The following is a 12247-nucleotide window of genomic DNA, read 5'->3' as shown; positions in this document are numbered from 1 at the left end:
TCAGACGAATTCGATAAAATAATTACGGGTGAGGACGCTGGGGTTTCATGACAACCTTACCCGGCGGAAGTTTGACTTCGAGTAAAATGAAAGACACTTTAGAGAGTTAGTTCAATACTACAGTATTTTATTTGCAAGTAGTCGATGGTAACTACAGTAAAAGACCAATTGCATCAAAGTGTCAAGTTAACCTCTCGAGTCGCTACTTACGTAGTGTGACTAGTAGACTACCCTACAGGCGATAATTAAATTGCCTAGCTCAGCAAAATTTTGCGCATCATCACAAAATAACACATTTCAAAAACCATACAAGTTAGTGCTTTGATGTTTTCAGGGTCACATACCAGAGGTGCGTTTTCTCTCTCCATAGTGACTGACGGCCACATATTCCACTTCGAATTTTAATAATCGACGTGACTTCCCAGTTATAGCTCAGGACATTTCCCCTTACAAACACATTATTCACCTCGAGTTTCGATATCTATTGCACAAAGTTTGTATGTATGTTGGGTATTCAGCCCGAAGGCTGGTTTGATCCTCTGCAGCTCCGCCAACAGCTGTCATAAATAGCCTAAGCGTCACTGAAGAGGCGTACTAGGGAAATGGGGAGTGAGGTAGTTTCCCGTTGGTTTCCTCACCGAGCCAGCCGTTGCTATTACATATCAATCTGCCAAGCCCACTGAAATGCATTCACCAACTGACCCTATGAGCGATATTTTCACACCATTCATAACAGGGACTGACTGCATAAGGAATGGCATTACTAGCATCACTCATACCTCAGTCACTTTCATATTGTCAAAGCCAAGGATGAGACTGAGACAGGTCAATGAAAGTAACAAATTTGATATAGCCCATACCAGAAGACATAGTGCAGATGGCTTTCAGAGTGGTGGTTGTGGTGGTGATTACTGTTTTTTTTTTTTTTTTTGCTAGGGGTTTTACGTCGCACCGACACAGATAGGTCTTATGGCGACGATAGGATAGGAAAGGCCTAGGAGTTGGAAGGAAGCGGCCGTGGCCTTAATTAAGGTACAGCCCCAGCATTTGCCTGGTGTGAAAATGGGAAACCACGGAAAACCATCTTCAGGGCTGCCGATAGTGGGATTCGAACCTACTATCTCCCGGATTACTGTTTTAAGAGGAAGTACAACTAGGCAACCATCCTCTATATAACACTAATCAGTGAGAACAAAGGGAAGGGAACCGACACTTCGAAAAATGAAGGTATCGGTCAAAGAAAGGCAAGGGCCACGAAGGACGTGAAAATGAAAAACTCCCTAGCCCTCGCAAACCTAATAGTGTGGGGCTCGGAAAAGAACAAGAGTTGACCAAGTGAGGTCAGAGAGGATATATGAAAGTGAGAAGTCTGACACAAGTAAGTGGAAGCAATGCCAGGACTCAGCTAGGGGCCCCGTGGTCGCCAACCCACGCACCTAAGTTCAGACCCCTGGGTCCCTTTTAGTCGCCTCTTACGACAGGCAGAGGATACCGTGGGTGTTATTCTACCGCCCCCATCCACAGCTTTCAGAGTCCATAGGTTTCAAATTATTCTCAACAGATGGCATACGTTTACAACTACTTCGGCAAAGCATAATTAATTAAAGATAAGCCGATGCTCACTTGTAAGCAATCGACATAGTTTTTAAAATCGAATCATGTCTTACGTTGACATAGTAGACGGCAATCTAAGAAGTTTCCATTACATACGAGCAGTATTGGGCCTTGCATACCCCTGTACGGTCTGGCCGCTGTAAAGAAAGCGAGACGTTCGCGTACGTGTATTGCTTACCCCGGAGAGGAGTTTAAATATAATGAAATAAATAAAAACCGAAACACTGATTTTTATCTCTAAGTTATTGATATTATTGACTGCGAACTAACTTATGAGACTGGTCGTCTAGCGACACGGATGGCTAATTACATAGCTCGAGCGTATGTTTTAAAACTTACGGTAATTTTTTAAACTTTCGTACACCATGTAACTTGTCCTAAGTCTACAAGTTGGAATTTACATTCTAAGGGTCGCAGGACAATCATTGCAAGTTGGCTGAAAATATTTAGGAAAAAGCTATGTAATAGCCTCCGTGGCTCAGGCGGCGGCCTTTCACCGCTGGGTTCCGTGGTTCAAATCCCGGTTAATTAATTTGAGATTTGTGCTGGACGAAGCGGAGGCGGGATAGGTTTTTCTCTGGGTACTCCGGTTTTCCCTGTCATCGTTCATTCCAGCAACACTCTCCACTAACATGTCATTTCATCTTTCATCCATTAATCAATGCCCCAGAGGAGTGCGACAGGCTTCGGCAGCCGGCACATTTCCGCTAGATGGGGCTTCGTTCATTCCATTTCTGACCCGGTCGAATGACTGGAAACAGGCTGTGGATTTTCATTTTCATTAGGTACACAATTGATAGGGAATCTGCCACTAGGCCGACCGCACTCAATGGGCGAGCTTTCCACGGTACGCTATAGTATATGAGGGGGTCGGAACTGATGTTCAGATGGTCAAACGACGGATTTTTAAAACATTGCATTGAATATTTTGTCCGACTTGTTGGCTGAATGGTCAGCGTACTGGCCTTCGGTTCAGAGGGTCCCGGGTTCGATTCCCGGCCGGGTCGGGGATTTTAACCTTCATTGGTTAATTCCAATGGCCCGGGGGCTGGGTATTTGTGCTGCCCCCAACCCCTGCAACTCACACACCACACATAACACTATCCTCCACCACAATAACACGCAGTTACCTACAAATGGCATATGCCGCCCACCCTCATCGGAGGGTCTGCCTTACAAGGGCTGCACTCGGCTAGAAATAGCCACACGAAATTATTATTATTATTATTATTATTATTATTATTATTATTATTATTATTATTGAATATTTTCAATATTCACTGTCATTATTCACAAACTGTACTCGTATTCGCTATAATGTGTATTGGGAACAAAACAAGACCGGAACCTTTCAGTGAGCAAAATACGCAATAGTGAATAGGCCTACAACTCTCCACTCGACCGTAAAACTAAGTCGAATCCATACTAAGTTCCACCCCCAATAAAAATGGGAGAAGGGCAGGAAGAATAAGAAGAGGAGGAAGGAGAAGAGAGGGTTAAGGCAACAAGATCCAGATTAGAGACGAATGTTTTGGATAGACCTCAATAATTCGAGTGTTCAATGAAGGTTCAACTGCTTGAACGGATACGATTAAATTAGTCTTTTAGATACGAAACAGAAATGGTGACAGCTCAGCAAATTACTATACGTAGGCCTACGTTGGTGGCGGCGGTAGTCTGTTCATCCTATTATTTCGATGTAGGAAGAAAATCAACAGCACACCACGTCGCTCAAACCTATCTGTCTGTTAAGTGTTCAGCCTGCGTGTAAAATAATCTTGGTGAATATGTTCGACACAATTCTCTTGGCATTTTGATCTGTCTATACAGTTCTCGGTTTCGTTTCTAGGATCTCTGGCTGTAATAAACAACAGAGGCGCAGCCTGCAGACAGGGAACACCGAACTTAACACACACGTCGTCGAGTTGGCGTCGGCAATATGTACTTGCATTTCGGAAGCCGACGCTATATTTTATTTTATTTCTTCGGTTCGTTTTGGCCTACCAGGGACCGCGGGGCTCGTCTTAACTCTTAGCTGTGGTCTGCTTTTTCTTGGTCCAGTACGCTTTCATTGTGTGGCTGTGTGCCTGCTGCCTTCTGTCCGTCCACTTAGGTCTGGTGGTCCCTCTACTCTTTTTGCTCACGAGGGACAGTGGGAAGACTCCCTGTGGTCTCTAAAGGGATCTGGAGTTCCTCTAGGTCTGATTTTACTGAGGTGATGCACTTGGTCTTGGAAGCCATGTTATTATTAGTATTATTATTAAAAAGACGTTCGACCGATATTTTCGATTTTCAACTATTTGAGAGTTTCTGTAAAATTTTAAATAGTTTTTTATTAACTCTTTTTAACAATTTCCTTACTGAATGACTAGAATCGATGATGATGAAGCTTGTTGTTTAAAAGGACCTAACATCTAAGGTCATCGGGCCCTAATGGTACGAGATGGATGACATGATATAGAATATGATAAGAATAATTTTAAAAGATATTCACTGATAAGAGTTTAAAATAAATGGTGATGAAAGATGATTATGAAATTAAAACAATCAAGTGAATCTAATTCGCAATGCCTTATTTCCTATTAAAATTATAGAAAAGAATGACTAGAATCAGCTCGAATAAGCAACAATAGTACAGTCTATCATCATCATCATCATCATCATCATCTTATTATTATATTTTGTTATTATTATTATGGCCTTTTTTCCTAATTAATTGGGGTCGGCACTTGAACCTCACATTATGTGGAGAGATCTATTCACTATTTCGTGTTTTTGTGGCGATTGGTAGTGTGTTAAGACGAACTCAAACACCCAGTCCCCAAGCTAGAGGAATTAACCATTCGCAGTTAAAATTCTCGTCCCGGTCGGGAATCGAATCCAAGGCCCTCTGAACCGAAGGCGAATGTGCTGAATAATCAGCTGAAGAGCACCAATATTGCAGCCTGTCTGTGAAAGGAAATATAAAAGAAGACTCAGATCCCAGTTTAAAAGCTGACGATAGGTATATTCTGAACCGTACAACTGGTTAAGGTGCCCAAAATCTCCAGATGAAGACAGAGGTCCAATTTTAGGGGGTGACATGTCTTCCCATGTTTTGGGCAGCCCTGCGGTCCGCCGCCTGGGAATATCGAAAACCTGCTCCTCGACATGTTTATGCTCTCTAACCACGTTGATTTAACGTAATTGGCTTGGGAAATGAAGAACAGGTCGCCGACGGCATGGCGTACACAGAGTCACATTACACAAGCGATGTAATTAATTTTGAGAACACACTGTGTTTGTTTTAAGGCTGGCTAAGCGGTTGTATCCTGATAAAATATTCTAAGAGCGCTCAAATTTATAGTAATGTGATTTATTCACGACTTTTCGTGGCCGATAAACTTGAGAGTGATCTACATGCCGGCTTCATAAAGAAACATATTATTTATTTATAGTATTTTAACACGGACCTCGCCCACCGCACAGTCAGCTTAATAGATGTCATTGTTTAATGCTGAATTATGTTTCCGGTTGCGCCCAGCCCTTCAGTTCACACAACAGCGCTCATGGGACGCGACGGTGAACCCATCCCAATGGTATCAAGCGACGAAAATCCGCCGGCAATCGTCCATGTTCCGACATGAGATATTCTGGGTACAAGACATCAGCTCGTATATTGCTGTAACGTCATCCACCCTCCTACATATGAGGATCTCTTGAACTCTATGAGAAGTGTTGCCGTGATCACTAAAGCTAGACGTGAGGAAAAACTATGTTGAGGATGGGAAAGAAAGAATAATCTGCGAGAGAAGTTTAACTTCAGGTCAGTAGATCACTGAGGCATGCGTTATTCTACATTTCCAGTTCGAAATACTGCTTTTCTTTGCTTCGTTTCTCGTCCGAAGGACTGACCAGAAAACCTTTACATATCTCAGCGTAAGTGCGAGTCGCGAAAACCAATAGGCTCGAAAGAAATATGGCTCAAATCTCCAGTCGGTCATTCTGAAAATGTTGCTTTTAGTTTTTTTTTTTTTTTTTTTTTTTTTTTTTTTTTTTTTTTTTTTTTTTTTTTTTTCGATTTCAGCTCCATATAAATGCTGTACCTACCTTTCTAAAGACCTCGCCCACCCCCGACGGTCTTTTCCTCACAGGTATGCTGAAGGTAGAAAATGATACACTGATTGTAAATAAAGGGTACAGATCTCTGCACATGATTATGAGGGTATTTAGAGGTTGTAATACGGATGTAAAGGAGAGGGCATATACGTCTCTGGTAAGACCCCAAAGAGTCCAATGTATGGGACCCTCACCAGGATTACTTGATTCGAGAACTGGAAAAAAAAAAAATGCAAAGAAAAGCAGCTAGTTTTGTTCTGGGTGATTTCCGACAAAAGAATAGCGTTACGAAACTGTTGCAAAGTTAGGGCTGGGAAGACGCGAGTAAGTGGTATGTTCTAAGCTGTCAGTGGAGAGGTGGCGTGGAATGACGTCAGTAGGCGAATAAGTTTGAGTGGTGTCCTTGAAAGTAGGAAAGATAGCAATATGAAGATAAAGTTGTCATTCGAGAGGACAAATTGGAGGAAATATTCATTTGTAGGAAGGGGAGTTAGGGATTGGAATAACTTACCAATAAATTTCTAATTTCTTTGCAATCATTTAAAAAACGGCTAGGAAAACAACAGATAGGGAATATGCCACCTGGGCGACTGCCCTAAATGCAGATCAGTAGTGATTGATTGATTGATTGATTGATTGATTGATTATAATTTACTATTTCTACTGTTTTGGGCAGGCTACACCTATAAATATAAATAGGATCAGTTCTTTGTATATAGGCAATATTTCAGTACTTTCGTATCTTATTCGGATTCAATTCATCTGGCAACTCTGGTACGTATTTGAACTTTCGTCTGTTATTTTCGGTAGACCGGCTCCATGGCTAAATGGTTAGCACGCTGGCCTTTAGTCCAAGCGGCTCCGGGTTTGATACCCGGCAAGGTCGGGGATTTTAACTTTAATTCGTTAATTCCGATGGCACGAGGTGTGCGTGTATTGTCATAAGTTTTATAAATCTATTTCTGTGGTGGTGGCCAATGAGGTGTTTTATGTGTGAAAATGTGTGTCCTATGACAAACACAAAAGCTAACACTAATAATTAGTGGGTCAGAGGAATTAACCAAAGCAGTTAAATCGAACCTGGGGCCCTCCGACCCTTATCCCAATTATTTCTCACTGGACCCACCTGGTTCATTTTTGTTTACAACAACAACAACAACAACAATAATAATAATAATAATAATAATAATAATAATAATGTTATTGATTTTATGTCCCATTAACTACTTTACGGTTTCCGGAGACACCGAGGTGCCGGAATGTTGTCCCGTAGGAGTTCTTTTTTTCGTGCCAGTGAATCTACCGACACGAGGCTGACGTATTTCAGCACCTTCCGTACCACCGGACTGAGCCAGGATGGAACTTTCCAAGTTGGGCTCGAAAGGCCAGCGCTCTACCATCTGAGTTATTGAGCCCGGCATTTTGGCTTTTAACCAGAAGTTTAATGCCGGATATCCTTCCTGACACTGCGTGATTTTCCAGGTGAAAATACCAACTCCAGATCGACCGGAAATCGAACCTTGGCCCTCTGGGTAGAAAGCGAGCAACGAAGCCACTACATTTCCCGTTTTCACACCAGGCAAATGCTGGGGCTGTACCTTAAGTAAGGCCATGGCCGCTTCCTTCCCACTCCCAGCCATAAGACCTTTCTGTGTCGGTGTGACGTAAAGCAAATTAAAAAGAAAAAGCCACGACATTAATCTCGTACCCCGCTTTCACAAATAAAGTGTATTTCAAAAATGCACCAGAGAACTGTTTTTTATTTAAAAAAAGAAGAAAACTACTAGTCTCGCCGCAGCCAAATGCTGGGGAATGTATGGACTGGCGAAACCTGTCGCATACCTTAGGATGATGAATGATTATGAAATGTTACTGGAATTCAACTGGCAATGGAAACATGAGATCCAGGTGAAAACCAGTCCCACCTCAGCTTAACGGAATAGTCTAAAACCCATCACTGTGGCCTAGGATTGAACCGGTTAACTTTTGCTTTCTTCAACCCGGTCTTAAAACTCACTAAGAACTGAACAGTCAACTTCTCACAAAGCATGATCTATTTTTTTTTCTCAATGAGCGGCTCAGGGCTTTTCATGTAAGTATCCGCTTTGATCCATGAAAAGAAGTTACACAGTGTCCAGCTGTAGGCCACAAGCCCGCATACAACTCGACTTAATGTCATTAAGTAAACGAGGTCTGACGCCTAATTACGTGAATTAGCTGAAATAAGGAACATGCTATAGAGTCACATGTGAGTTTGCGCTGATCTATAAATAAAGACGCATTATTAAGTAATGATATCCCTTGTGTATGATCCACGTGGTCAACAAGTGATGGGGTCGCAAAGTTCACTACACGATCTGCTACTTTTAAGATCTCGATGAGGCCTGTTAGGGACCACATGTCATCCTTCCTTGTTGTTTCTTTTTCAGTTTTTTTTTTTCAAAATCCTTGATCATTGCAGTGTGTGTTATTCTTGTCTCCTCAGACCTCTTTGGACCGGATTTCCTTTTCATTCTTCCTTGGAATCCTTCCATTCTTAAAACTTTCTTCTTAAAATCTCTCTTTCTTTAGTTTCCTCTTCTCTTATTTTATTTCTTTCTAAATCTTTCTTTGACCTCTTGTATCCAGCTTGTTGTTGACTTTTTCTCCCAAAGGAGAATCTGTTTTGTCAATCTGTTATAATCTATTCTATTGATATCTCCAAAAAATAGTAATCTCGTTTTCCTTATTGTTTCTGTTATATTTTCTCTGTTCTGGTATATTTCCTTATTACTTCTTATTTGTCATTGTTCTGTTGTTTTCATTGGTCCTACTTTTCTTCTGATCCTTCTATCTAGTACTTTCAGTTTATCTAAACCATAGTTCAAAACTAAACATTCCTAGACATTCTGGTTTCACCTTTTAGATAAGCATTCATTGTTGTAAAGATATTTGCTTTACGTCGCACCGACACAGATATGTCTTATGGCGACGATGGGATAGGAAAGGCCTAGGAATGGGAAGGAAGCGGCCGTGGCCTTAATTAAGGTACAGCCCCAGCATTTGCCTGATGTGAAAATGGGAAACCACGGAAAACCATCTTCAGGGCTGCCGACAGTGGGGTTCGAACCCACTATCTCCCGATTACTGGATACTGGCCGCACTTAAGCGACTGCAGCTATCGAGCTCTGTCATTGTTGTAAAAATTCTTAGTGATGCCATACGCTCTTTCCATCTTGTGTAACCTTTCTTCTACAGCAGTTTTTTTTTTTTATAATCCATTCTCTTGAATTATTTCTCCCAGGTATTTGAATTTCTTCACTTTCTCTATTCGACCAATAGGTGTTGTCAAAAATTTTGGAGCATTTTTAATGTTTGTAATACATTTTCTTTTTCCTACATAGATTCTCAAATCTGTTTTGCTAGCTATTCTTTCCAAGAGATTCATTTATGTTGTTGTATCTGTCAGGCTCTCTGAAAGCATAGCAAAATCGTCTGTAAATGCCAGGAACGCATCTCGAACAGCAGCTCCTGCTTTTACCATCAGGCCGCGATCGACACGATATAGAATCAATCCTCTGGGCGCTATCCGCCTGGGAGCGTCTCGATCAGGCCCAACGAGTGTACTTCACCACCCGGGCCAACCTCCTTTACGTCGCCACCAACAAAGGGTGGGCTCAAGCCATCCAGTTGGACCAGGCAACACCTGAGTCTCTCGCCTGGACACCGGAAGGCTTCACATTTCAGCCAGTGGCTCGGCCTGCCCCGGTCAGCCGAGGCCGCTCTCGTGGACGGGGCCGCGGCGCACGGGGGGCCAAGCCAGCAGCCTCAACAGCACCAACATGAGCTTCGGGAACTGCGAGAGGACGCCCTGCAGCCGCCATCGGAGCCCGTCCCCGACGCCTGCAGGAGTCCTAACCCGCTCTCTTACGGGGCTGCCTCCCGTGGAGACGATCCAGGGCCCGACACCACAACGCCAGCAACAGCCAACCAAGGTTCAGTTGCCACCGGCCAGGTGGCGCATTTAACATTAGCCTGTTTTATATTGTTCTTTCTATTTACTGTAGTGATTTCCTTTGTTATGTTAATTTACGCATTTAGACCTCGCTCATGACTATGTACATGTTTATATTATGTGAATAAAAGCACTGGCAGGGCACAGCCTCACTGGCCCTGTCGCCTTTATCCCTCGCTGGCTCGCGGGCTGCGCCCCGTGCTGCTCTCATACACGCAAGCCGCTCGAGGCTATAAAAGGCGGGTGCTGAGGCAGCTCGGGGACAGTCAGCAGCCAGGGAGGGAAGAGGCAATAACAACAGAAGAATTCTCCGACTGATCCACAAGAATCGCCCCGCCGGCGACTCAACAAGCCTCCAAGACTGGTATGTCCAGACAACCGCAGATCACCGATTCATTTCCTCAGCAACGGACACCAGCACCCAAGACTCGAGCAAGGAGTCGGGACACTTCCACAGACCGAGAACCGTTGGAGGCAGGCCACACACCCCGCATGGCCACTGGAAGCACAGACTTGACAACGCTGCAAGCAATCCAGGAGCTCAAAACCCTGGTCAACAACCTCTCTCTCCAACAAGCAACATTCCAGCAACAACTAGAACGGATCCAAACCCGCTGTTTTGTGCAGAATAATATCGTAATTACTATACAAAATGTTACAAACTTCGAGACAAACTTTCAGGAATACATTCTTTTTCTCTTTTTTCTTATAAAGTCGCTTTATGTAGCATCGATTCCGACAGCTCTAATGGCTACGATGAGATAAGGTTAGGACTAGCAAGAAAGCGACTGTGGCCTTTTATAGCCTAGTGTGAAAATGGGAAACCACGGAAAACCATCTTCAGGGCTGCCGACAGCGGGGTTCGGACCCGCCACCTCCCGAATGCAAGCTCATAGTTTCGTGAGCCGAACCACGCAGCCAACTAGCTCGTTGTCTTCTTCTTGTTCTTGTTTCGTATAGGCCGACTAAGGACCACGATATTCAACTATTGCATTTGGGGTAGGTTTTGAAGTTTGTCCAGTAGAATAATTGCGCATCCTCCAGCAGGGTTGTTCATTCCTCTCCTTTGTACAGAGGATACTTGTCTTCCTTCTTGGTGGTTTGTCCTCGAACCTCTTTTGTTAGGCATCTTCCCGAGAAATGTCCGTTCTTTTAAGTCTTATTCTGTTCCTCCCAGTTTCTGCAGATCTTTGTTTACTTCCATCAACCATAATGACTTGATCTTCTTTTGCCAGTAAAACGAGAAGCTGGTTGGTCAACCTGGCATGATGCATCGTGTAGACGTGCCCATAAAATGCTAAGCGTCTCTTCCTGGCCACGTCCGTGATTTTTTCACAGTATTTGTAGAACTTTTGGTTGGGTCGCTTTTCGTATTCATTGCCTTCCTTGACTCGTCCTAATATCTCCCTCAATATGTTCTCTCTCCTGGATTTCGAGCTTGTCCGTGAGTCCCTTTCTGTTGAATATTAGACATTCTGAAGCATAATAAGACTTCAGGGCCGATGATTGTCTGGTAGTGCTTCATTTTGTGTTGTTTTTTTAAAATTTGCTCTACGACACACCAACATAGATAGATCTTATAGCGACGATGGGATAGGGAAGGCCTAGGAGTGGGGAGCATGCGGCCATGGCCTTAATTAAGGCACAGCCCCAACATTTGCCTGGTGTGAAAATGGGAAACCACGAAAACATATTTAGGGCTGCTGACTGTGGGGTTCGTACCCACTGTCTCCCGAATGCAAACTCACAGCTGCGCGCCGCTAACCGCACGGCCAACTCGCCCGGTTTTTAGGATTTATTAAAGATATTATTATTATTATTATATCATTATCATAAGAATTATCATCACCACTTGAGAAGAAGAAGAAGAAGAAGAAGAAGAAGAAGAAGAACGTAATAGACTTGGGAGAAGAGTTGTAAAAGTAGACTCCGAGCCCTCTCAAATGAAAAGGGAGGCGGACGCCAGTAGCAGCCACTAAAATGACATAGGCGTCATCGGGCTGCAACAGAACACATGTGGAGAGGGGTCGCGGCCCAGACAACATCGCATCCTAATTGTTGAAGACAGCTCAGCCTGCCTTCTTAATGAAGATGTAGTGCAAGTCAGGTACAACTTCCTTCCGCCACAGAGATCACTCCCAGGGGATAAGTCCTCTCCGGAACACTGCTGCGAATTTATATCCCATTCTTCTTTCAGGAAACTCACACATGTATCAAGAAAGATTTGAGTGTTATGGCTGCGGGGTGAGTTAATATTTTCCAGAAACATTAGCTTGAATGCATCTATGAATGAAACGTGTGAACGAAATTATATCCACAGAAAATCCACAGCCTGTTTCCAGTTCTTTCATCGGGTCAGAAATGGAATGAAGGAGGTCCCAATGTAGCGGCGTGGATTCTCAAATGTGCCGGCTGCCGAAGCCTGTCGCACTTCTCCGGAGCAATGATTAATGGCTGACTGATGAAATTACATGATACTGGAGACTGTTACTGGAATGAAAGATGACAGGGGAAAAACGGAGTATCTGAAGAAAAACCTGT

At 43.4% G+C, this 12247-nt stretch overlaps 1 protein-coding gene across 1 annotated transcript in view; it reads right to left on the bottom strand.

Moving 5' to 3' along the window:
• Positions 1 to 12247, bottom strand: part of LOC136866997 (neurobeachin) — a 142173-nt gene that overhangs the window by 104203 nt on the left and 25723 nt on the right. The window lies entirely within an intron of this gene.

Source organism: Anabrus simplex, chromosome 3 (genome assembly GCF_040414725.1).
Source record: "Anabrus simplex isolate iqAnaSimp1 chromosome 3, ASM4041472v1, whole genome shotgun sequence".
Taxonomy (NCBI): domain Eukaryota; kingdom Metazoa; phylum Arthropoda; class Insecta; order Orthoptera; family Tettigoniidae; genus Anabrus; species Anabrus simplex.
Note: the sequence above shows the minus strand (reverse complement) of the source record. Positions and strands in the feature narration are given on the sequence as shown.